Here is a 26,927-nt window from a genome sequence, read left to right on the forward strand (position 1 = left end):
GCTTTTTTTTTTTTAATCGTTCCTTTGGAGAGGATACTTATGAGGTCTGGAGATCGCCTCAGCTATAATAAGAGTAGTAAGAGTAATGCCTAATATGATTTAGCTGTTTCCTTCAGATGTAGGGGATTGCCTCCTTGGATGGCAAAAATACTGCCAATTTCAAAAGCAGCCTTAATTTACCTCCTTGTGGCCTCCTCTGGACTTGCTCAACAGCTCCATGTCCTTCTTACCTTGAGGACACCATAACTGTACACAATACTCCAAGTGAGGTCTCACAAGAGCAGAGCAGAGGGACAGGATAGATTACCTTTGTCGACCTGCTGGTCACACTTCTTTTGGTGCAGCCCAGGATATGGTTGGTTTCTGGGCTTCAAGCACACATTGCTGACTCATGTCAGCCAGCACACCTAAGTCCTTCTCTGCAGGGCTGCTCTCAGTCTTCTTGGTTAAGGTTATTGATATCAAAGCAAGGGTATTAAACTATTTATCTGTTTGATGAACTAAGCTTCTTACAACCTCTTCTCCTAATATCATCTGTCATGGTTTAACCCCAGCCAGCACCTAAGTAGCACACAGCCACTTGCTCACTCCCCCTTGAATTGGTGGGACAGGGAGGAGAATCAAAATGAAGGTAAAACCCACGGGTTGTGATAAGACCAGTTTATTAATTGAAATAAAGTAAAATATAGTAATAATGGACTTGCTTCAATATATTGGGAGTCCCAGGACTGCAACAGCGGTCCCACTAGAGCACAGTAGAGTGGAAGAACATCCTCTCTCCACCTGCTGGTGATGCAGCCCAGGAAATGGTTGGCTTCTGGGCTGCAATCACACACTGTCAGCTCACGTTATCATATACCAATCAATAATTGCTTACCCAAAAGTATCTTAAATTTATCTTTTCCATTATTTTCTGCCATCACATTACATAGTTTATGGCATTTTATGCAACACTGAGATTTGCTTGCACATGGCAGTTGGAACATTATGTAGAAGATTAGATTTATAGATAGTCAAGCAGTCAGCTTACAAAAACCCCCGTGAGACTGAGGCGGATTTGCATAGAACCAAGGAAAGCTTCTTTTTGAATAGGAAGCTTATATAAAAGTCTACAAGTCTTCCAGCCCCCGAAAGTCATGCTGTTAATGAAAAGAACTTTAAGATAAAACAATAACAACTCTCCTTTTCTTAAGTTCATTATTTAACATGAGCAAACATAAAACTTGAAGGAAGCTTTGGGAAATAGAATTTTAAGTACTTCAGAGCCAATGAACTAAAAACATTTTATGCAGTGCCCACAGAAGTATCAACTCAAGCATATAAATTGTCTAAAATACACATTAAATAAGTGCTCTAAGTAGCCATATTCAGAACAAGAATTACAAGTTGGCTGAATTCAGGCAGAATGTGTAAGATTATGGATGAAGCACTTTGCAAGGTGTAAGAATCAATGAGTTAAGTAGTTAATGTACTGTTGGGCTCATGAATATGAAGTCTGTTCTGAAGAGGATATTGGGAAGAGGGTGGATTAAATAAACTTGATGGAGAAAGAAATTTGCTGGGAATTATATACTCTGATATATTGAACCATGGAAATCGATAATGTTCTGCCCAGGCAATGAAGACAACTGATAGAGTACTAGCAGAAACCTGGTCTAATTGAGTAAGCATTAAAAGCAGCCTTGTTGGAGAGAAACAAATGGCAAGAGGTAATAAGCAGCACAAAACTACAAAAGCTAAGGAAGAGTAAGGAAGGCTGAAGCATTATCTGGGCTGATTGTGAAACATGGCTGAGTGATAAAAGGGTCATCTTGCATGCTGAGAAGGCAAAAAGTGATCTGAGAATAGGAAGCTAATGAGTACTGTAGATCACACACGATGGGAAGATAAATGGAGGGGTAATAATACAGGCAGCTAGGGAGAGCATTAGCATAAAGAGGTGATAATAGTATGCAACTGGGAAGGAAGACTGTAAAAATCTGAAGATAAATCTGATAAACAAGACTAGAAAGAAAAAGCAAGGAAAACTCATTGTGTGCTCAGAGACTTCAAAGAACTTGAGTGTATTGTAGAGCCTACAATGGTTCAAATTCAATACTGTAAACAGGTAAACTGGATCTTGATTTAGACAGAAACAAGTCCTGATACACACATCATCTCTGTAAGAAGCCATAGTGTCAGAAAGAATACATAAGAATAGTAAGACTCCTTTGCAGATTGGGACGGGTGTGATCTCAGCTGCTCTGTAACCACCCCACAAATAACCCTGTTCATTCTCTGCTTTAACTGTGGTAGCTGAATGTAAAATTGCATGCTGGAAGATCATCTGGTTAAAACTGTTTTAAGACCTTGCTATATTTTGAATGTTTGAAAGTCATTTCAACAAATTTGCTGAGTACAAATTTTCATAGAATATTTAAATTAAGAAGTACCTTACAGAAATATGAATAAAAGAAAACACCACAACCCAACAATCTCCACATTTCAAGAAACAAATTCTGAATCCCACTTGTAGCAGAGATGAATGAATCACTTCCAAACAAACCCAGCTCCTAAACACAACCAATTAGAAACAGTCACTTAAGTCTGAATTAAACACTGAAGTTTAGGAAATTGTCATAAAGTCAAGTTTCATTTTCTCACATACACATGCCACCTGAGGTTGAAAATCAAGGATAAAAAAACCCCTCAACTACTACTCTAGCCAGTGCCTCAGGAAAACTGCACTGAATAAGCCTCCTAAAAACTTAGTCTTGAAAGTCAAACTTGGGACATGATGTGTCACTGTGGGATACATAGCATTATGGGGATTTAGTTTAGATACGGAGAACTGGCACATACAGTCAGAGGTGAAATTGTGCTTCCTGCCATCATACTATTTATGTATATGAGAGTGGATTGATTTAAATTCAAACATTCCTCCTAACACCAAGTCCATTCTAAGTGATTAAATTCACAAAGACTGATAGTGAAACTGCATGGGTTAGAGAAAATTTATAAGCTTTTTTTATTAGGGCAAGCCATGTTTTTCCCTACTGTAGCCTCGATATGAAAGCAGGAAGGACTGATTTCAGGAAAAATCCACGTGCTCCACAGCTCATGATCTGATCATGATCACAGGTGCTCAGAAAAATAGAGAGGACATGGGTCTGAGCTGCAACAACTACTCTGGATCATGTCATCTGTACACCAGCCAATATAAGCCATTAATTCCATGTACTGATGTAGAAATTTGCTTGTGTAGAAAGGAACATGAATTCAGGAGTAGAGTATTTCTGAGGCCCTAAAACTACTTTGATTCTCCTTCCTTTAAACAAGCACAAGACCTTTGCAATTGAAGTAACAGCAAAAACCCAAATAATTTTGATGGAGGAAAGGTAGTCAAACATGGTGCATGTTTCAAAGCACCCCTACTAAAAATGCTTTACTAAGTTTTCATCATTTTGTGGATCACTGTTTAAGCATCTAACCATGCAGTTAAGAACATACTGTCATTTACAGGAAGAGCTTGCTCACCAGTAGCCACCAATTTGAAGGATGAAGGGAGTCACACTAAGGCAGGAGAGTTACACCAGCAGTCATTCTGGTTTTCGTTTTCTCTAGTGTTCAGAGATCTTAGGTACACCTCCCATGCACTCTGGCACCATTCACCAATTACTTAACTTTTACAACTCCAATAGTTTGGAGAAGAGGAGACTGAGGGGTGACCTTATTAGTGTATATAAATATATAAAGGGGGAGTGTCACGAGGATGGAGCCAGGCTCTTCTCAGTGGCAAACAATGATAGGACAAGGGGCAATGGGTACAAACTGGAACACAAGAGGTTCCACTTAAACTTGAGAAGAAACTTCTTCTCAGTGAGGGTGACAGAACACTGGAACAGGCTGCCCAGAGAGGTTGTGGAATCTCCTTCTCTGGAGACATTCAAAACCCACCTGGACACGTTCCTGTGCAAACTGATCTAGGTGTTCCTGCTCTGACAGGGGGATTGGACTAAATGATCTTTTGAGGTCCTTTCCAATCCCTAGCATACTGTGATACTGTGATAACTGTTTTAATTCACTCCAAAGGTTATGCTTTCTTGCTTGTACGTTGATTACATATAGTATTACAGTAGCTTCTCAGTATCCAAAAAGAAGTAATCCCGTTGCCACATACCTTTTTAAAAGAAAGCAAACCTCTGCCCTAGATGAGCCTCAAATCTAAATTAAGACAAGTTAAAGGTGGAAATGTGGAGAAGAGCAAAATGCTGCTGAGAGCAGATATGCAGGAATTCGCTGCTTTTACTTTGCTACCTACAAATAGTTTGAATTCAAAGCTACTATATCCTTTATAATTAATAGGTAGAAAGAAGCAAATCATACCTGAAGTGGATGTCTTAGGTCAAATAACTGTTCCCTTGAAGTACTTATTGTCAATTACTTCAAAGGCATCTAATATTTAGATTCCCCTTTGCAAAAAGATGATTTTTTCCCCAGTTTGCCATGGTCCTAATCCAATGCCTCACCTGTTGGTTAATTTGGTTTCTCTTCATGACATTTATTTGATTTCATAGATTTAGGATAAGGGTTTTAAGAGAGTGGGCTCTTGCAGAATGTTCCTTTAGGTATGAACAAACTGTCTATGTGTTTTATCCAGTTATATTCAGCTAGTTCTGTGGTAAGGAAACCTGCACAAACTATGAGAGTTCTGGACTGATTACTCCACTAGAGTGAGAAAGCATATTTCTTGCTCTCAGACCAATTACACTGAGCATGCTCCAGTAATTTTCTGCAGAAACACAGTTTGTATCCAAGGGCATTGGTATACTTTATTTTTATTTACTTTATTAAACCCATATATAATATCAGAAAATCCCTGTTGTTTTTGTTTGCCAGATAATACACAGGCCCATTTCCACTTGAGAGTTGAATCAGAATTATCCACTACAACTATTAAAATCTCACTGATATCTGTAAAAATTCGGCATTTGGAATTAGTAATGAGCCTAAGGAAGAGTTGAAAAATTAGATCTTAACATATATATACCCCCTTGCATTTCAAATTATGTTTTGGAGTTTATTCTGCTGAAGGGTACAGGATCAGACTCACCTTCACCATCACAGCTAGAAGAATCTGATGACAAACAAGCAATAATATAAAGGGAAATAAAGGAAGAATGGACACTTTAAATAATAGCTTTATAAGTCGTTGACATGAAAACTAAAGGCTGTGCTGATGGATATTTTCCCATTTTCTGACTTTACAGAGATTGCATTGCTTTGGGTTTTTAATTGGAAATTGGGTATATTTTTCTGCTCTTCAAGTACACACCAGTATGTGTCAGACAAGGCAGAAGAGGTAAAATGATAATGACCTTGAAGGCAGAATTTAAATTTAGAGGTAGCTCTTTTCCACTTTAATGACTTTTATAGAAAGTGAGACAATAGAATTTAATCATTCAGCACTGTTACCCATATAAAAGTGATGGTGACTTCTAAAGCAGTTCACATCATAATGAAGCATCAGAAAAGTATTTGCATGCAAAAGACGACAGAAGCTGATGTAGCATTGAAAGAAGTCAGAAGTCTTTTACTCTCCAGAGGTAAATACATTAAAATTGCCCTTCAGTAAACAGAGTAGTAAAGGGCTCTAACTCTCTAATTTTCCACATTTGTGCTATGAGTGACAGAAACTGAGATGTATTTGGTAATTAAATTTGGTAATTAAATTTTGTTTATGAGCATTTGATGTTGAATGCCGTAAACCTTGGCAATGCCATGTGTTTCTGTGCAATTTTGTCATGAGTTTGAAGGTATCTAAATCACCCACTGCTCACATATCACCTGGTCACATTTTACAGGTTTTTCTCTATTAGTGAAAGCAAAATACTCCATAGGTACCCAAAGAACACAAATATATGTATATATATTTAGTACCTCTAGATGTTATGATTTTTAGTAGAAAGCTGTTCCAGCAAAAGAAGTGACTGAAATCAATGTATTCAAATTTGCACATTCTATCCATAAGCAATAGATAGATAAAGGACCTGACACCCTTTATCTGACTTATAATATTCTATCCATAAGCAGTAGATAAAGGACCTGACACCTTTATGGACTTCTAAGCACCTCTGTTTCTCAGCTCCTAGCTATGGAAGTACACATACATTGACATGTAATTAATACATTAAAGCACAAAAGTGATAATTACTACAGTAGTAGGCAATCATTAAGTGGCAGTCACTTTCTTAATTTGTTAGCCAGGTATAGTCAAAAATTCCTCACTATTGGTTTGTAGGCAGAGGGAGAAGGGAAAATAGGTGGTTTTGCAGCCAAGATTGCTACTGAGATGTCTTACTGGTGGCAACTGAAAGAAGCAACCACTTCACAAGCAAAGCCCCTGCCACAGTCGTTATAATCTCAGATTTACAGGCACTTAGGCTTTGCCAATGAACACAGAAAACAAACTCTCGGGCAGATGCCTACCAATCAAGCTAAAGGAGCAACTCCTGGAGCTGGTGAATGCATTGAAGAAAACGCGACCTATAATCCAGACACTCCAATTTAGAAATCACTATCCCTCCTCCCTGCTGAAAGCCATGCCCTGGTGATACCATGCTTGTCCTTTGCATCAACGTTCCCTTCCTCAGTGGGAATGCTGACCACTGTGAGGAAGATGAGATTACATTGTAAAAGCTACTCAAAACTCTCATCTGATGTAAGAAGGCAAATCTTAAAAGACTGTTTTCTCAGTTTTCCTCTTTTTGGGATTTTTTTCATGGGGGATTCAAATCACATTTATTAAAATGTTCACAACAGGCAAAGAGGAAAATACGGTGATAAAAATATTGCACTGCAGCTGTTGGCTCAATGTCAGGTCAGCTATTAAACTGTGAGGAGCTAATCAATACAGCTCTAGCATTACAATGAAAAGACAGTATCTGCTCCAAGTTTTCAGCCACATTTCAAAGGAAGGTTTGGTTTGGAAGAAACCTTACAGGATCAGCTGGTAAGAAGGAATAAATTTAAAGGTCAATCTTGACCCTTTCATCCCCTCCCCACTTTTTAGTTCCTTTGAAAGGTGAAACTATTTTTTCAGGTTTAAGACCAGAAACTACTCTTAGGAGTTGACCTCTATGTGTCTGTGTTCTCACATTAACTTTGTAACATTCCCACTATTATGTCACCATTTTTCTACCTCCTTTTTCATATGCACTTAATATTTTGTTACATCACTGTTGAAAAGCATTTGTAATGTTATTATTCTAGTAAAGCCTACAGATTTCTCTTCTTGAAGTATCACTTCTGCAGACCAGTGGTTCTACTGCTAGTTGTACATAATGCTGACCTCCCAGAACACACTGTAGCTGCTACCTTCTACTTCTCCCCAGAACATGTTTGTTACTTTAAATTTCCTCATATGCAAGATGGCACATTTCAGACACTCAACAACAACCTCTTATTATTAAACCTGTTTGGTTTATCTTGTTCCTGATGTCTTGGATGCGCTTGGACAACAAGGCATCAGTTTGAAGCTACTTAAGTTAGAAGCCAGATGTGAGAAAGTAATGCTAGTGTGAGTGATGCTAGTAAGCATAATTGAAAAGAAATTTCAATAAATTTGTTTTCTTTTGCTGCAAAAATAACAAGAAATAAGACAGCCCTAAGTACTGAGAAATGTGGCAGCTCTTTTAAGATAGGAAAATACAATTCTATCAATTTCAGAAAATCCAGCCTTCTAGTCAGAGCAGGATTGTTGAACATCACATAAGACACAAATAAGTACATAAAGAGAATCCAGGTTCCTTTAGAACAAAACTAAAGAGAACTTATCATGAGCTCATCCAGGTGACCAGCAACCATGCTGGGAGCATCGTTTGATGCTCTGCTTAGCCCACATGTCATGCAAAACAGTATAAACAGCCAATACCAAAACAGAACATGACACAGTCCAGCAAAACCTTCGCCACAATTTGAACTAACATGAGTTGACATTGTCTCACATTTGCTTCAGCACTTTTCAATCTAGTGTCATACAAGGCAGGAGATTGTCACTTGAACTGTCCAGAGATTTGGGTTGGGTTGTCATGTTCACAGAGCTCATTCGCTATTACCACACTGCTGCTGGCTACAAAAGGTAATTTTAACATCAAGCTGGACCTCGCATTGGTGATCAGGGCCTGTTTAGCTACACCAAACACACAACCGGGAAAGCAGAAGAAATATCCTACAGGAATTAGGGGTTGAACTCAGGGGACTTCTGTGCTGCTTGTTGCCTGCACCATATTAACTTCGAAACAAAGACTTTCACAAGCAGCAAAGCTTAGGTTTCCAAGCAATAGGACTAAGTTTCAATCCTATAAAATAGAGTGATGGTAGTAACTTGAGACTACTGTCATTATTCATAACATCAAACCTCACCTGATTTAGGCCAGAACTAGGGGGAAAGGACCATTTTGTCCCACTATGTTATCCAGAAGCTATTTTCCTTCTTTCATGTTAATACATAACATTTATAGATTGCTTGCCCTTTCAGACCCAAATCCTGCTAGCTCTTTCTACAGCAAAGGCAGAAAACTCTAATCCACAGCTGAAAGGATTTTTCATAGCCATTTCCAGAGGTTTCCATTCATAGGAAAATGCTGAACTCCACAAGTACAGAGCAAACACAACCTATGATCAGTTGTCCATCAAAAACAAAAGGGGGTAATTTTGGCTACTGATCTTCTCCAAAAGCTGTGCTGACAATAGGCTTGTGCTTCTGCATGTTGAGAGGAAGCAAGAACCTTGCCAGCAAACCACTGACAGCTCCTCTGCAGGCAAAAGTCCTGCAGCATGGGAAGGAACATGCAATTGTACCAGCAAGTGGTTCTGTTCTCCATTACCGATGTTTATGGCTCTCCCCCCACCGTGCATTACTTCAGTCATTTATAAACAGAGGAAAATCATACACATATATATGTGCATTTCAAATTGTGTTTTCTAATGAGGGTAAAAGCACTACAGAAGAAATTCCCCTCTTTGCAAAGGTGAAAATGACAGGTCACATCTACACTTCAGTTCCTCTTCCTACTCCATTCATATTTTAATATTAATTTACAGCAATAAAGAAGCCTATAATAAACTACTCTATGATGTACACTAGCTTCCACACATTAACTTCAGCTTTTATATTTAGATACTTACTAGCAGAAGGCATAACATTCCTTACTCTTTGCTGTTCTGTGAAGAGCTGCTTACTTGCTTAGAGCCAAACTTTAAGCCTTCTCCCAGGAAATAAATTTCTCATCTACCTGGTTGTTTCACCAGGTTGGATTTTCTGCCTCACATTCACTTAAATAATTAATTGCATAAAGTAAACTGTTTGCACATTAACTTCTTTAAAGTGCATTTTCGAGTTTCCACTACAAAGTACCAGGTCACTGAATGATGTGAGAGAATTATGGTGAGGGAATGCCACTAAATGAAAGAATAAGGACAAACAGAACAAACAAAGCTTTTTAAAATAAGCTATTATTTGTACTATTGCTAATTCTATTTCACCTCCCAGGCATTTAGTATGATTTCCCTGAATTCTGCATTGGAGGCTGTCCCCTAGGACAAATAGTTCACCTAGTCCTTCAGTCTGGCTCTCCCTTTGATATGTGTTTTCCTCTTAACTGCTCTCCTTTCCTTCTTCTGATAAGACCCAACAAAAACTGGTGGCATAACCAGAGGCACCAGCACATATATTATTGTGTTCTGTCTTATACACCATGAATAAAACTCATTTATAATTCAGTAACTACAATGCAATGTCATTATCACCAAAATCTTCTGACTGAGCAGGGCTATCACAGCTTAGTGAGCTTCTCCATCAACTATGGGTCAGTTTATCACTTCAAGGTTTGTACTCTCTGAACTATACTTATTGACATTGTTGACTTAATCTCTGGTGGCAGTGTCAATCTGCAAACAAATTCTGATCCATACTGCAGCTCCAATTCATATGCTGCACATATATCATTGTCACTTTGTGCCTTAACTCTTTTGCAATGCAGTGAATAGTACCAGCTCTTGCTATGATTACACTGATTGCATTTGCTTCAGAAAATATACTGAAAAAAAAAAAAAAAGGCTAAAAGCTATATAGCACTGCATTTTCAGTTGGGTTTTTCCCTCCCTCCATACAACAGTAAAGATGTGCAATGTCTTGCAAGGTCAAAGAGATCCAACAGAGAACTGAAAAAAAATTAAGACTACAACAAATACATTCAATGCCTCTTCCATTGCTAAAATCCACCACAATTAAAAGAAGTTAAAACACAAAATCATGCACGTGCCCAATTACTAGGATGTCACTGGTGCCTACAATGGGATAATGCAAAACATTTCATTGTAGATCCACAGACTGATGCTGTAAATACTGAAGCATCCATCTGATTAATAAGCTAACAACCGAAGCTAAGTTATCAGATGATGGCATGTATACTGCCATCATTCAAATCCAAATGTGAAACTGGGAACCAACACAGGAAGTATAAAAGTCCTCATGAACCAACAATTTGTGATTACCTGTTATATGTGTTGGTTCAGAACTGTTATAACATTGTAAAGGAAATACTGTCTTCTGCCACAGAACTTATTTTGTCTAGATACACACAGAGAAAATGTGATGCAGTCTAAAATCCACAGTTTGATGTTATTAGTGACAGTGGAAATCATTCATTTACCATAGGATTCCAGTTAAAATAAGTATTCCAGGTATATATTGGCCTACTATTCATGAATAACTCATTCTGACAGTACTTGCTGATGTATGGGTGTAAGCACACCATGCTAAGCATCACAAACAACCCTCTTAATAATTTAAAACACTGCATGGTTTTATTCTGGATTCCCTCACTGCTAATATGTTTCTTGCACTGGGGTACTATAGATGTTCTTAGTTTGCTGAGCTTTGAAATCAAATAGATTATATGTGTATGGAAAATTCAATACATCAAAATTTGGATTTTTGGACTTACACTACAGAATTTATTATTTGTTAATAGACAATGCATTATGCCATTATAACTAAATACTAAAGTTATTTAAAAGATATTTATAAATGCTGCAAAATTTTGAATTCTTTGCCACAACACTTAAAAAAAAAAAGAAAAAGAAAAACCAGATACCATGACTTCCCCACACACATTCTTTTAAAGTATTGGGTTTGGAAAAGTCATTTAGAACAGTTTGGGATATAGTGAATTGAAAATATTATGGTAGGATAAAAGGAGGTGGGACAGCAAAGATGCTTCAATGCCCCTCTCCCAGTAGAAGTCTCAAATCCTTTCAATTCTTTTGGCAGCATATACACCCTCCATAATTCCATTTCCTAAGGTAACATTTATGTTGAAGAGTGGAAAAAAATCCGCTATTTCCATATGACAACTTCATCTAAGCAGGACTATAATTTAATCGTCAAAGTAGGGGTAGAATACATGGTGCATCAGGAATAAAATATAAGGTTAAAGACAATATTACCTCAGGCTGTTAAAACACAGAAAATGGATTAGGTGGCTCAGTTATTCCTATCAGGTAAGGGAGGACACATGACCAATTTGTCTTACCCTACCCTTATTTTATGCTTTTAGATGATCAACATCTTCAGACGGTGGGTTTGGTTGTGATCAGAATTTCCTCAATGTCACAGGCTCGTTTATCTAAATCATTAGCAGAAAGCTGAATGTCCCCATAAAACTAGTGTTGGATTGCAGAACTAATAGATAACTGTCTGTTACTTACAATACAGATGGGTATTAAGAGAGGACACAAATCACCAGTTTCTTCTCCTCTATGTTTTACAACCATATTTTCACATGACTTTGAATAGTTTTATTGTGGTCTTTTCATGTGTAACTTACAATTTTTATACAGCACTAGGGGAAAAATATATTCCCAGTTAAATATAAATCTATAGCATTACTTTTCTACAGTTAGTTTAGTAAAGACAGAAAATGTTTCTCTGACTTCTTTGGATATCAGAGTTTGGTGCAACCCTAGAAGTAAATAGCCCTAACAGCAGGAGAGAACTGAAATCAGCTTTTATCATGGAATAATACTGTAGACACCTGGAAAAGATAAACTGCCTTTATTTTTGTCTTGACTAGCCTAAAATGGTGGAATTACTTATGTGCTTTTATATTATAAAAATATAAGAAAAAGATATAAAGGACATAAAAAATAAAGGCCACTGAGTTTAACATAAGAAATTGGCATAAACTCATGTGTCCGACTCTTCTTACAATGAGCTACCCTGCTGACAAAAACATACACTATGGAGTGCAAAAGCCTTCATTCAGTAACAAGTAAATGGAGACAATATAAGATTTAAATAGCCCACACACAACTATAACAGCCGTGGCTGATCTTTGGTAGTTTTTGGTACTTTCATCACCTGTGTGCTCCTAAACCGTCCATTTCACTAAACAATAATAAAGATTCCATCCCATAATATGCCTGGAAAAGCTCCCTTGAATGCAGCGAGATAGAATAAAGTCCATCTTCCTTGGAGGATGCAGAAAAACTTCAAACTGAATAGGTTTACACAAAATGATTTGTGTTTGATTAGTGATCCCTGTGAATACAAAATACTTTATATAAAAGGATTATGAAGAGATAAACTAGAACAGTGAAAATCTACACAGAGGAATCTCATATCCCCTCATGCATCTGTTGCAAAGCAGGCTGTAAAAAAGTTATTTGGGAATGCCAAGCAACAGAGCTTGAGAAGAAAACCTTAAAAATGATAGAGACAGATACATGAGTAGTAGCTCCAGAAAAGTAATACACATGGAGTTTGTCACTGGCAGAATCCCATGGAGATGCAGGTCTCTGTGTGGAGGTCAATACATGCTTTCATACTGATGCTGTGCCAGAATCTATACAGTCTATGGTTTCTTAGTGTGCCTTGTAAGTCCCTAACTTGTATTAAGCACACAAGAAACTTCTTTAATTTTCTATTGTTAATGCATGATTTCTGCATTAGGGATGTTTGTATAACATGGCAGACTGGTAGCAATATACATCCAGACAGAGGAGCAATCAGAGAAGCAAGGAATTTTCTCCACCAGAAGTTTTTGGTCCTAACTTCCCTCAAGAAAGGTAACAGTGATGGGAAGTGACAGTAAAGAAAGTTTTTTTTGAGCAATGCTCAAAAAGTAGTGACTTTTTCTACTTCCTTGTGTAGCAGCCTAAGTGATTTTCAGTGATCACTTTGCTTTATGGTCTCTCCAGTCACTTCTCTTGATGGTCAACAGAATTCCCTTTGCCATGCTGCTGTGTCTGACCAATATACAAACAGAGATCGATAGAAGTCATCCAGCTTTTGCCCAGTTTATGCAGTTTAAAGATGCTATCCAAAGACAGCAGATATGGGAGAGCGGTTGAACTTCACCTTAAATAAAAGCTTCTGTTTGCAAAGTGTCCTGCAAGGATTAATTTGAGAAAATCCCCAATAGCAGCCTATAGATTAGTATAGATTAAGAAATTTAAAGTCTGTGCACCATGGAGCTATGGGAACTCCCACTGTGGCATGCAGACATCCCAGTGAATTACTGCAGTGTTGAGATCACACAGTGCGCACTTGTGAAATGCTAACTCCTGTCACCTTCATTTAAAGTCCTCAACAACTGGTGTGCTGCATTTTGATAATCACATCTGAAATGTCACAGTGTGGGCAACTGCCCTGTAATACATCACTTTTCTGTTTAGTCAGGAAGAGATAAAAAGAGCACAGGAAAATAATAGATGATATGCTTCATTTTTAACACTTCTTTATGGAGAAAAAAGAACCTGTAAGGCCTCCCAAGCCATCTGTTATCTGAACGTGTCAGATTGTTATAGATGAGAGACAGTTTACTTTTAATACCAGAAGAAATTTATAGGAATTCCAAGCAAAGTTCCATTCAAAACATATGGTAGTATCCATAATGCACCTGGTTTAGTGCTCTGCTGTCATTACTTTGTGGATTTAATCATTTGCCCATTATTAGTCTTTTTTAAACACAAGATAATCATCAGATGTGCTTTAACAAAAGCTGTGCGAGTCAAAATGATGCAATTCTGAATAAAAACGAATTACACATTTTAGTTAACAAATGAATGAGATGTGACTGTCTTAGGCTTTCAGGTAATATTTCATAACTGCGATTTTCTTCAAGTGGCATTCAATTCATGCTGAAAAAGGAAAATACTTTTTAAAATGAAAATAACACAGCAATATTACATATTCAAGGTTAAAACATTCAGCTTTTCTAATCCATTCAATTACTACACACTTGAATTCTGAGTAGGTTGCAAGCACATTCAGAAACTATAAGCCTTGAATTAAGAAATCCTATCAAGTTGAAATTCACATAACTAACTTTCAGACTGTCTTGTTTATAATGAATAGATTGTTTAGTTTGTTCTCATTCAGTTTCTATTCACTGCCCTGGGTTTCTGTCTGGCTTCCCAAGGAGAAGATAAAAGTGGCACCAAGGAGCCCACAGACTTACCAGTCATAGCTGTGGGCAGACAAATCTGATGGGTTTTGGGACTCAGGAGAGGTCTCCTCCCCAGACTGCTAGAGCCCGAGAACCCCAACATCCCTGTCTGGAGAACAGGGCTCCTGTGGTTTGAATTTTTAGATCTAACCAGTGAAACTGAGCACATGCTCCAAAGATGCAAACGTATGCACATAGAATATGCATAGCCAGTGTTACAGATAAACACAGATCAAGAGCAGTGCTTTCACTGGCAGTCAGCCGATGTCCATATCCAGCCTTCCTTGCTGCTCTGCCTTCCCAGATTAGCAATTCTGCCGTAATCACTTCTCTCCCATTGGTCTTCCTTTTGTTACATTTGTACCCAAATTTCTGATGGGTTTACCTAGGTGATCTTGGCATTAAATGATATCATGGATATTGTTACCTTGGTACCAGTCCCCCATAATTCCCATTTAATTGTCCAAAGTTTGACTGGTTTCCCCCTTGGTAGACTGAGATCTGTCCATTCCTTATGGCACTACCTGTAACTTTGATCAGTTTCCCATACTTCAGTGGAAGTTAGAGGGTCATAAAGCAAACAAGCCATTTGTAGAAAGAAGAGGCAGTGCTTGATAGTTAAAGGTTTAGCTTTAGTTCCTTTCTTACCACTGTTGGAAAACAGATTAAAGCTTCCATTAAGATCCAATTCTTATAACAAGAGCTATAAAACTGTTGGATTGGAGAATATTTTTAGCCCACAATGCAAAACTTCTTCTCCAATACAGAAAAAGGCAGGAACAGGACAGTCATTTAGCCTAATGTTATCAGATTTAACTGTTGTGCTAAGGAGCCAGGTAAAGCCTCTTTGAATCAACCACTGCAGAGAACTGAAGCTGGTTCTAATACAAAAAACCCTCCTTCCCTAGACACCATCTGATCATGAAAACAAGTAATGGTTTAATTAGAATGCAGACATTTTGAAAGCTTAACACATTTCTCATAGAACTAAAATATCACTTCCACCCTAAGTATTGCTAGTGCATTTTTCTTTGACAGAAGAGAGGAACTGCTCCAAATGACCAAATAAAAGCAATTGCTCCCCTGAGGTTGACTGCATATGTGTAAACAATAATACATTTGCACATGTTGTATGCCTGACCAGTGCACTGCCCATGGAAAAGTACCTTTGACAAATATTAGGATGTCCCTAACAACACCAAAAGCTTCCATCACATTTGAAAGAGGTCATCCTTGCCCCATCTCCTCAGCACTGGTGAGGTCACACCCCACACCTGAAGCATTGCATTCGTTCCTGGGCTCCCAGTGTCATGGTTTAAGCCCAGCCTGTTACTCAGAAACCACGCAGCTGTTCACTCACCCCATTCGTGGAGGGATGTGGAGCAGAATCAAAAGAATGTAACTCCCATGGGTTGAGATAAGAGCAGTCCAGTAACTAAGGTATAACACAAAACCACTACTGCTGCCACCAGTAATAAGGGAAATAAGGGAAAAGAATACAACTGCTCACCACCTGCCAACTGACACCCTGCCTGACTGAGCAGTGATTTAGCCCTTCTGGGTAACTGCCCCCAGTTTATATAGTGGGCACGATGTGCTGTGGTATGGAATATCTCTTTGGTCAATTTGGGTCAGGTGTCCTGTCCCTGCTTCCTCTCGGCTTCCCTTCCCTCCCTGGCAGAACACGAGACACAAAGTCCTTGGTCAGAGTAAACATTACTAAGCAACAACTAAAAACATCGGTGCTATCAGTACTGTTCCCAGGCTGAAAGTCAAAAACACACCACTGCACCAGCTACTAAGAAGAAGAAAAATGACTCCTTCTGCTGAACCCAGGACACCCAGCACAAGAGACACAGAGACAGATGGGAGAGAGTCCAACCAAGGGCTACAAAGATGGACTGGAGCATCTCTGCTGTGAGAAAGAAAAGGCTCAGGGGAGATCTTATCAGTATCTATCAATACCTAAAGGAAAGGCAAAGAAGATAAATCCAGATTCTTATTGGCATGTAGTCACAGGACAAGAACTCATAGGTTCCTCCAAACATCAGGAAACACTTTTTGACAATGAGAGCAACTGAGCACTGGCACAAGTTGCCTAGGAGGGCTTTGGAGTCTCCCTTCTTGGGGATACTCAGAAGCCATCTAAGACACAGTCCTGGGCAACTAACTTTAGGTAGCCCTGCTTGACCCAGGGTATGGGACCAGATAAGCTAAAAATGTCCCTTCCAACCTCAACCACTCTGATTTATTTTACATTATGTACTGCTGTGCTTGAATTTCTCATCTTTTCCCAGTTTTACCTGAGGAGAAAAATTACAAAATGTTAAGACTTCCTTATGTAGAATTCTTCTAAAGGTTTCCAGCTTTAAATCTGTCATTAAATAATAGGTTGTTTCTACAAGTTAGATTAATGGGATTCTTAAACGCATTTAAACTGAAATCAGGTTAACATTATAAAATATTTTAAATTAAATGCAACACTTGGCATGGATATCACCATTAAGAAAAGAAGTTAGCTATTGAAAATACTACTGCGATGCCAACAAATCTTATCAGTGACTATTCCAACTTACCCTTGTTTTAACACAGGACCAATTGCCCTCCAAAATAAGTCTCTGTCCACTGACTGAATTTGGAGTCCAGAAAACTAGCTTAGTCTTTTGGCCTTTGGACAGCTGGTCTAACGTGCGATCAGATTATTTCTGTCCCTGTACCTATGTATTACCTGCTTATACCCTCCTCTTCCTCAAGCCTTTTCCTGGTCCCCATCTGTAATTGTTTTTCCAATTGTTTTCTTTCTAACAGAACCCACAACTGAACTTATTCCCCACCAGTAACTACCCACTCACATTGTCCCACATAAGGTGCTTCAGGTGTTACCTCCTTCCATAAACTTCCAGCCCAGAAATCCACTCACTCTTTATTTGTAAAATCTCCAACTATTTCATACATACACATGCACTCGAAAATCACAGAAGCTAAAAGTGTCAGTAGAAAGGGACCTCTGAAGGAGATCTAATTCCATGTGGACCAATTTGAAGGGTCATAATTAGAGAGCGTTTAAGAGGCGATCATTCACAAAAAAGAGCTGACACAGACTAACAGGACCCCTTAGAGCACCATGAATTTAGGGTTCTGAATCTCTCTAGTCATTCTTCTGGCAAACTGGTGTTAGCATCTACAACAATTACCACCAACAGATGTAAACCACTCATTCTGCAGTTACAAAGAAGAATCCTTCCCAAACTCTACAGTACTCTAGACACACATAACAATTGTTCCTTTTAATCACTCAAGCAATGATTAATTCGCTGGCCTTCATTTGTCATCCCCATCCCCACATATGGGAGTGTGGACTGGAAGTAGGCAAGCATGTACCCATTTTCATTAATATTTAATGTAAAATTTCAATTAGACAGCACCAAGCAAACTTTGTCTTTTATTTTATGTTATGGAAGGAAATACTGGATCCAATTTATCTTTTGCATTAGATTGAAAGTGAAAAGTAAGAACATTTTTCACACAAACCAGAAAGAAATGGTTACAGCTGTATAAAACAGGTGGAGAGGCACACAGTAGGCAGTTAAATACCACAGTTATGCCTCTAAACCATTAAGCTCCTGCATAAGGATGCTCACTAGCTATGCTTAGAAAAGAACAATAATAAACCAAATAATTTTGTCCATTAGAAAGCAAAAAGACGTTCATACCACCATCTTGAGCAATTTTGAAGGAGCAGTAAGGAATAGTCCATTTTCACCATCATACCCGGTGGTTTCCATTACTTATACTGTTATTGCTCTCAGGAGATGTATAAATGGTTGTCTAATTGGTTAGCCAATGTCTTGAGGAATTACTTATTAAGCAGAAAATATGCCAATAGTAATTCTATGCTCACAAAAAAAAGTATGAAAATATTTCAAAAAAGGCAATTACAAACCTGTCTCCAAATTGCTGTCATTACTTTTTCCCATTAGAAAGCCAGTTCTTTTATGAAAATGCTCAGGAAAGTGTTTGCATTTCAAAATGCACCTATTAAATGACAGCAGAATGGCTGGTGGGAGAGGAAGATTAAGGCTGGAGGAACTTGCCTTTGGATTTCTCCTGCACTTACAAGCATCCAGAGGATCTCTGGCAGGTCAACTGATGAATGCCAACATGGCTCTTTGCAGCACTTGGCAAAAATATTGAATAGCTCAAAAAGGATAAAACATATTGCTATACACTGTCAATTCAAACCCTGTATCATAGCTGAGTAGTGACAAATTGAAGTATCTTGTTAATGAGGTTTTACTGCTTGTAACACCTGTACAGGCTCAGGTATTTCCTACACATGTGAACAGAACTACCCTGTGCCCTACACACTAGGCTGTGAAAAGTTGTTTTCTTTAGACAAATGATACTGCAAAGACAAACAAAATACAACTCTAAGCTATTTAGCAACAGTGGGGACAAGCATAAATACACTATATAGTCTTTAGTTTTAAAAGGACAGATTTACAAAGACTCTTTTTAAAAAGTGTTTTTTAAAGGTACTTTTTCAGCTTAGGGAAGTCCCTTTTTGTCATTTAATGTAAATGGCACTTACAGGAATGGAGTGTCTAAGAGCTGTGGTGGTGTCAAGTCCAGCCAGAAGCACAGTGCTTATCTAGAGGGTGTTAAAGCAGATGTTAACTGTAGTACTGCTTAGGAAAATAAATACTACCTGAGACTATGAGCTTTTATCTAAGGGTGGACATGACCTGAAGACTCAAACTAAGCCTCTTGCCAGCTGAGAACATCTCATACAAACAACAAAACAACAGACTATTCACCCTTCAGTAAAACCGGGCATATAACCACAGCCAGAACTACAACCAACCAGAATCCAAGATAAGGGAACAGAGAGCATCCTTAGCATGCATTTCATTACTTCAGGTTAACTGGGCATCAGAAAACCACCTACCACCTTCATATGCAGCATGGCTCACATTAGAGAGCTAAAAGTGATTGTCCCTCTCACATCAGACAAGGACATATGAAGATTTGAAACCCTTCAGAATTCAGTTCTTTAAGGAAATGAAAGAACTACAGGTATTTCTTTAAACTCTCTGCTTCTGCAAAACTTTCCCCAACTATTTTTAATATTGTACAGACAGATCACTTTAGCAGTGGAATATCTCAGTCTAGCTCTTTGAAGATGTGAGAAATTCAGGAACTCATGAAATATTCTACTAAGAGGTAGCCCAACCATTTACTTTCCAAAGTGCTACAACATTCTGTACTCAAATATTTTTCCTGTCATATAATTTTACAGATTACATCTGTATTTCAAATTCAGCATTGGTACCTTCTGCTGAGTTTCCTATGCACTGACATACTTCCTCAAGTTATTACTTTTTACAGTGTTCACAATAAAATGGTCAGTTCTAATTATTCTGGCCAGCAATAAGGTACTGTACTCCGTAATTCTTCCTGCACAGTCGAGTTATGATTGTCAACTTCAATCCTAAGTGCAATAGCACATTCTGCTACACTACACTACAAAGCACACGCAGGTTGTGACCATGTGTAGTGTAACACTATTATCTGAGCTATGACTATGGTCTGCTATTGAGTAACATGTGGGATAAATATGCCACTTAATACATTGTAAGAATTAAATGAGCATGCTCTCCAAATACCAAACCAATTATCTAGTTCATAATGGACTGCTCCACTACTAATTTTTCTAAAGTCATCATTACATTTTGCTTAAGAATTCCCTAATGTACTGGTAGAAAAAGAACAACATGCTGGATTTGTTCTCCGAGTGCATTTATTCCAAAACCTACACAGCAGATGAAGCATGAGACATCTAAACATTTGAAAACAGCACAGATGCGCACAGCAGCTGGGTTTTGTTTGTTTGTTTGAGGTGGGTGTTTGGTTTTGTGGGGTTTTGTTTGGTTTGGGGAGTGTATTTTGTTCTGGTCTGATTGTGTTGTTATGATCACAGATCCTGCAGCAGATGTTTTGCAACAACAGGCAAAGTTCAGGCTGGATATAAGGAAGAAGTTCTTTATTGGGTGGGTCGTGAGGCCCTGGAACATGTTGCCCAGAGAAATGGTGAATGCTCTATCCCTGGCAGTGTTCAAGGCCAGGCTGGGTGACATGGTCTAGTGTGAGGTGTCCCTGCCCATGGCAAGGGGTTGGAACTAGGTGATCTTAAGGTCCTTTCCAACCCCAATCATTCTATGATCCTATGAACAAACTGAGCAGCCGATACCACCTAGCCCATGCTAGTATTACCAAGTTACAAGCAAGATTCATTTTCACAACATTTAAATAAACACAAGCAAATGCTAAAGCATGGTTTAAGATAAGCATGACATGAAAAAAAATCAATATGAAGGTAGCTACAGCAGTAACTGTTCCACACAGCCAAACTCAGCTTAAAGAGTGAAATCCAACAGTGAAGACATTCTTCTGAACTGTGTTTTTATGGTATGTGCCCCCAGGGGTCATAGTCGTCCCACTTTAATTGACTAAGAAAATTACTAAACTATATGTAATAAGCCAACTTTTAACAGAGACAACAAAAGCTTTTGTCTCAGCTTTCATGTGAATTAGAGCAGGTCCTAGGTTAATACTTTGATGTTTATTTCCTCTGCAGGTTTTATAATAAAAATCTCTGCCTTCCAAGAGGTAAAATTATTATTTAATCTTTGGGGGGGTATTAAAATTCAAAACAAACACCACATTCACATTTGCACAGTTGATAACTAATCTGAACTACTCTCCTACTGACAGTCCTTTGCTGTGAGATTCTATAATGTCCTAACATATATTTTTGTACTCTAATTAGTGAAGTGTGTACCACTGACAATCCATCTTCAACCTTGCTTCTTGCTTGTCTTTGCTCAGTTTAAATGGAAGTAGAGGTAGAAAAGAAATCCTCAGGAAAAGGGAGAGATTTAATTGGAGGGGTTCGTAAATATTTAATCTGTGTAATGCACATTCTGGAAGAAAATGGGAATTTATGAGCAGATTCTTACTACCTGTATTACTCCAATATAGGAAAGAGATAACACTACTCAATGCTTAACACTACTACTTCTTTTTACATTTCAAGAATAGAAAGATACATCACCTAGTTTTAACACCTCAATCTGGCTGTAAAATTGCTTAGTCCCGAACACTTCTCATCCTGACACTAAGATTACTCAACAGAGCTTGGTATTAAACAAATGCACACTTCAGAAAAATCCAGCTATCCATTTTGGCATCCAAAGGGGAACTGAGCTCTTTGCCAATACTGTTGCCAACTGGCGTGCTGAACAGAAACAGAGTCGACAAGTCATCACTCAGTTATCTCACTGAAAATCCCCTAAATTTAGAGGTTTTGATTGCACTACCTGTGATCTGTTCTCTCCGAGTCTGAGAGGGAAACTCACAGATTCGTAGGATTGAAGGGACTGAAGAAATCTTGAGGTTTATTCTCCCATGAAACAGAATCAGCTACACCTGCAATTCTTCATGATGGGTATTTTTAGCCTGTTCTCAAGTCTCTACATTTGGCAGCAAGGCTCCATATTTTCTAGTAGTTTATTACACTAGGCCTTCATTTTCAGTGGCTTTCCCCTGCAATTGCCTAATATGAGTCTTCCCAGCCACCAAGTCAAGTCACTGCTATGCAAGCAACAGCTAAGTAGCAAAAAGATTTTTTCTATAAGGCCATGTGTAGAAGATATTATAGTTACTACACTCCACACAACTTACTCTCTATTTAGAGTATGGAATCATCTACAAGAGCAGACTGCATCAGACCAGTCAACTAGGATAATATTTTCTTTCCAATAGCAGTAAGTGACACATGGATTAGAAATATCGTGTAAAAACTGAATATGTAAAGAAACACCTCACTCCTAATGTTCCCCAAACTTTCAGCAGCCTGGAGCTTGCTGACATTAAAGTTGGTTTTAGAGGACTGTATTTGTTTTGGCTCGTGTAACATTCTTTAAAGGTTCTGCAGTTTAGTTATTTATTAGCTAGAAAGAAAAAGTTGAATAAACATCCAATAACCGCCTTTTCTGTACCAATGACTGCTTCATACTCCCTATCACATTATAATTACAACAGCCTCAGGTCACACTGTCTCCCCTCATAGTTAATGGTTTCCAGACCACTGGTTGCCCCCAGGCTCATGTAGTCTATGGCCTTCTTGGAATACAACACCCCACCCCAGAAAGTGTAACACAGGATTAAGTCTTCAGTTTGCTGGCTGTTCCCACTCTCAGATTTTTCTGACTCATTACTTGTGTGTCAAAGTAAAACCTTGCATTTGTCTGTAGTGAATAGCATCCTCTAAATGTTTTCACAGTGTATGTTACAATTGGTAAAATTCGTTTGAATTTGTGGTTTTTTTTTTCGTTCAGAGTACCTGCAGCTACCAAAAATTTAATGACCTTAGGCTGTGATTTATCTTCTCAAAAACTGACTGAAATATTGAGTGATGTCAAATCAAGAACTCCAAAAAAATTCTCTTAAAGTACTTTTCTGTTTTGATAATAAATTCTGGTAACTATTCCCCATATGTTTTTTCCAAGACAGTTTTTTATCCATCTTGGCATATTTCAAATTATACTTAAGGCATAGATTCCTGGGATGCTTATGAGAATGTCAGGTGAAAACATTTACTAAAATTGTTACCATTACTTACTAAAAGATGAAAACCACTGCTCATAACACCGTTGTTTCAGACCCTCACCTTTGTCTACAGCACTTGTTAATGTGTTGTAGAAGAAAACTGGATCGATTGATCTTTATCCATATCCACTATTCATCTTATTGTTTCCTTGTTAAGATAAGAAAAGCTGATATTCCTACTTTTTTACCTGAAGGGATCAATCAGCAACTCCCAGGATTTCTTCCGCTCGCCTTCTCTTTTGAAAGATGAACAGCAAATTCTCCCCTTACCAGCCCTCTGGTACCTCATCTATTCCTCAAGCCATAACTGCTTTAGAGATCACTGTCACCTCTAAGTACCTAGAATGAAGTTCACGGGGAGCAGATGTTTAAAAGCCTCTATATTACAATTAGAAAGTGTTAATGTATTCTCTGTTGAGGGCTTGTGTGTTTCTCAGTGGCTGGTTATGTATAAGAGCCCAATGATGCATAGGGTTGCGGGGTGTTTTTTTTCCTCAGACATAAAATGCCTTGACAGAGATGACATAAGATGCTTTGACAGAGACTTGGGTTACAATATCTAGGATGAGACATCCCTGCCCATGGCAGTGGGGTTGGAACTACATGATCTTAAGATCCTTTCCAACCCAAATCATTCTATGATTCTATGGATAAGGAAAAAAAGGGTGAAATGCTGCAGCCATACCAGCACATCAATTTGCTATGTTACCCCTCTTCTGAGTCTGAGCTAGGTATTTTCATAGCCTTCTAGCACTAACCTACTTGCTACTCTTGATGTCCTTTGTGTCTGTGTGCTTTGGCTTTTCTCATTGGGTACCAAGTAAATTTTTATGCTTTCTTTTGTCACTTCTCCAAACTCATCAGTGACATGGATTAGTGATGCCTTGGAAGTCCTGGGTTAAAAGTTGGACTTGATGATCTTAAAGGTCTTTCCAAACCAAGTTAATTCTATGGTTCTATGTCCACATGCAACATACTGGCATAGTTACAGATTTCTTTGTGTCAGTTCCACAGAGTAAGACTGCGCAGCAGAAAAAATAGCAGATGATTAGGAAAGGGGAAAAGAATAACTGAGGATATATCAAATATGGGAGCATTAGTACAACATCTTATATTGGAAAAAAGATACCTGAAGCAGTAGTTAAGTAAAAAGTGTAAAATCACGACTGACAAGGAGAAAATACATTGGGAAAGACTGATGTTGCCTCCTTCCATAGGAAAACTAAGGACCACAGATTAGCTAAAGTTAACAGAAGGACTAAAAGCAAAACAGAAGGGTGTATTTACCTGAACTGCAGAATCCCTTCCAAAGGAGGCTATGGATGTCAGTAGCTTACAAATACTCCAGAGATTGTACAAGCTTTTGAACCAAAAGTTTGGCGAGAGTTGCTTACCAACACAGAAGCCACTATGTTCACTGGAAGAAAATTCAGTGCATTGCTGAAATACATTGAAAATACACATTGTCAACTCAACAGCCTTCTCACTTTTACAGGAAGAGGTTTATGATGAGATTAAAATATTCCATTCACATTGGGTGTCTCCTCACACTTACAAGAATAATCTTTGTTCTTTTAAACACTCCCTCACCACAATCCACATGGCAAACTTCTCTATTAATTTCTCACAGCACAGACTAATAGACACAGAGGTGTTGATTCCACCACCCCTATAACAACTGCTGTGGAACAGACCTTTATAGATAGGGCTTCAAAGCATATATGGGGTGGCACAGCTTTGTTTGCACAGCAAGAATATCACAAGTCCATCTTAAACAGCAGGGCTTTATTCTACCCATATTGTCACCACATTCAAGTCTTGTCTTTGCAATCTTTATAGACATTTCCTATTTACATAAGCAGTGTATAAAAATAGTAAGGATAAACTGAACATTTTCTCTAAAAAGAAAATCCTTTCCTTCCTACACTTTTTCTAGGTCATCTCCTGCTTCATTGCTCAGGAAGAATTAGAATTTATGCCATGCGTGCAGCTACATTGCAATGACACACACGAAAATCATTAGGAAAATACATGATTAATTACTACCCAACGCGTATCAAAGTGGCAGCTACATCCCAAACGAACAATGGGAAAAGACATGCATTGTAGCACCCCTTGAACTGAACCCCAGGAGAAACGCTTTGTAGAAGCTCAGACTTGCAAATGATTAGGATTAATCTAAGCAGAGAGCACAGAAATGAGGGAAGATGCCTTCTGAATATACAAGACTTCCAACTCATGTCACCACCGCAAAGTTTCACAAGCTGTGAAAATAATTAAGCTTTTCTTCCTTTGCCAGTGTAGATTTTTCACTAGCGAATTAGAACCATGCAAGACTTGATGGAAAGCCTGCATGCTGTTAGTAATCTCACTATTGATGGCTTGGCTTCGTGAGCAAAGATTTGGGAAGGGCTTTAACCACTATGTCTATACAAACCCTTTCCTCAATCCCCTTCCCTCCCCAGTGTAGATTCTTCACTACTGCAAAAGGGAAAATGTCAGTGTTTATGCCTACTGTAATACAGATCTTGAGAAATCCCCACTGTTTAAGAAAAAGTTAAAAAGATGCTGAATATGTAGTTTCAGGTTGTTTAATTCTTACTCTCCTACTGTTAACAGAAATAAGCTAACAAGCTCAGAAGTTAAAAACAAGAAGGAAACTGTACATTTACACACAACATACAAAACCAGGACTAATAATCTAATCTAAAATGCAAGCCAGCACCTCTGAACATGTTAGAGCATTATGTTACTGTTTAAAAAGCCCTTTCTTCTTTAAAACCACTCAACTAGAAAGTAACATTTGGTTATCATTACATCAGTAGGGATTTCTTCCCCCCTGCCCCCCAACTTATCCAGTCGGACTTAATAGAACTTAGATCAGTTTAAAAAAGCAGCTTTGACTTAGTTGTATGCTTTCCAGATAGAAACATTTTAAAATAGAAGATCAGTAGAGATTAATATTTACTTCTTATCCTATCATTAAGGACCTGATTTTCCTGGATTTAAACTGAAAAACATAAGTTTGAAAGCACTTTCAGATTCGGTCTCCATTTGCTTTAAGTTGTATTTGCTCTATCCTACAAAGACTCATACTTTTACATTCTAATCTATCCAGTTAACAAGACAGTTTCCATACTGCATCTCTTTGGTCAGTAATTCAACTAACTGAATTACTTCAAATGGAATACAACAAAGTCTTACTCCCCTCCCAGAAAATCATATAGATGGAGATGTTTACAAAGTGCATTCAGAAATGCAGCCTTTCAGCTCCTGCTCTATGTTTTATATATCAAATTCTGGCATCTTGAAGTTCTGTAATCTAAACTAATTTTTCTTTAGGTTACCATCTGGAATGCCTCTTACTGGGAAGAACTCTAGTAACCATCTGTAGAATGTCTAAGGATTTCAGATCCTCTTAAATACATATTTATTATACAATTGTTTCTGATTATTAGTGCTTAAGGTTTTCAGTCTAAAGTTGTTATAGATCAACACCTACCAAGAGATTAACAGGATCATGCTGAATATCTTTCACTTTTACTCCTGAAATAAAGGGTACATAAAAGGAAAGCTTTGAATTTCTTGGCTGGACAGAAAACAGAGAAGGTTACAATACATCAGTTGACCACACAGGATGGGCAAAAAATCGAGTTTCTCTCTAGGGTAGTTTATTAGTAAAAACTGTTTGAACAGGTTATGCGTGCCAACAGCTTGAGAAATGATGTTTCTTTCCCCGTCTATTCCACCAAAAAAACTCAGCAG

This window comes from Neopsephotus bourkii, unplaced genomic scaffold, assembly GCF_033783945.1.
Source record: "Neopsephotus bourkii isolate Nb327-2 ecotype Australia unplaced genomic scaffold, CSIRO-AGI_Nbou_v1 NB_121, whole genome shotgun sequence".
In the NCBI taxonomy this organism is placed as follows: Eukaryota; Metazoa; Chordata; class Aves; order Psittaciformes; family Psittacidae; genus Neopsephotus; species Neopsephotus bourkii.